Here is a 649-nt window from a genome sequence, read left to right as displayed (position 1 = left end):
ATTGGTTAAAGGTCAAGTCCACCTCAGAAAAATGGTGATTTGAATCAATAGAGGAAAATCAGACAAGCACAATGCTGAAAATCTCATCAAAATCGGATGTAAAATAAGAAAGTTACGACATTTCAAAGTTTCGCTTATTTTAATAAAATAGTTATATGAACGAGCCAGTTACATCCAAATGAGAGAGTAGAGGATGTCACTCACTCACTCACCATTTCTTTTTTTTTTATTGTTTAAATTATACAATATCTCAATTTTACGAATTTGACGATTAGGACTCCTTGCCCGAACCACAAATGTTAAAATAATGGAATTCCACGTGTTCATGGAGGAATGAAACTTCATTTCACATGACAATGACGAGAAAATCAAATAATTTTATATTTCATATAATAAATAAAAAAAAGAAATAGTGAGTGAGTGATGTCATCAGTTCCCTCATTTGCATACTGACCGAGATGTGCATGTAGCTGTTTTGTGAAATGAGCGAAACTTTAAAATGTCATAACTTTCTTATTTTACATCCGATTTCGATGATATTTGCAGCGTTATGTTTGTTTGATTTTCTCTACAATTCAAATCAACAATTTTCTGGGGTGGACTTGACCTTTAATTATGAGAAACTTTCACTTCCGGGTGACCAAGGAAC

The sequence above is a fragment of the Lytechinus variegatus genome, chromosome 17 (genome assembly GCF_018143015.1).
Source record: "Lytechinus variegatus isolate NC3 chromosome 17, Lvar_3.0, whole genome shotgun sequence".
Taxonomy (NCBI): domain Eukaryota; kingdom Metazoa; phylum Echinodermata; class Echinoidea; order Temnopleuroida; family Toxopneustidae; genus Lytechinus; species Lytechinus variegatus.
This window is presented reverse-complemented; position numbering follows the sequence as displayed.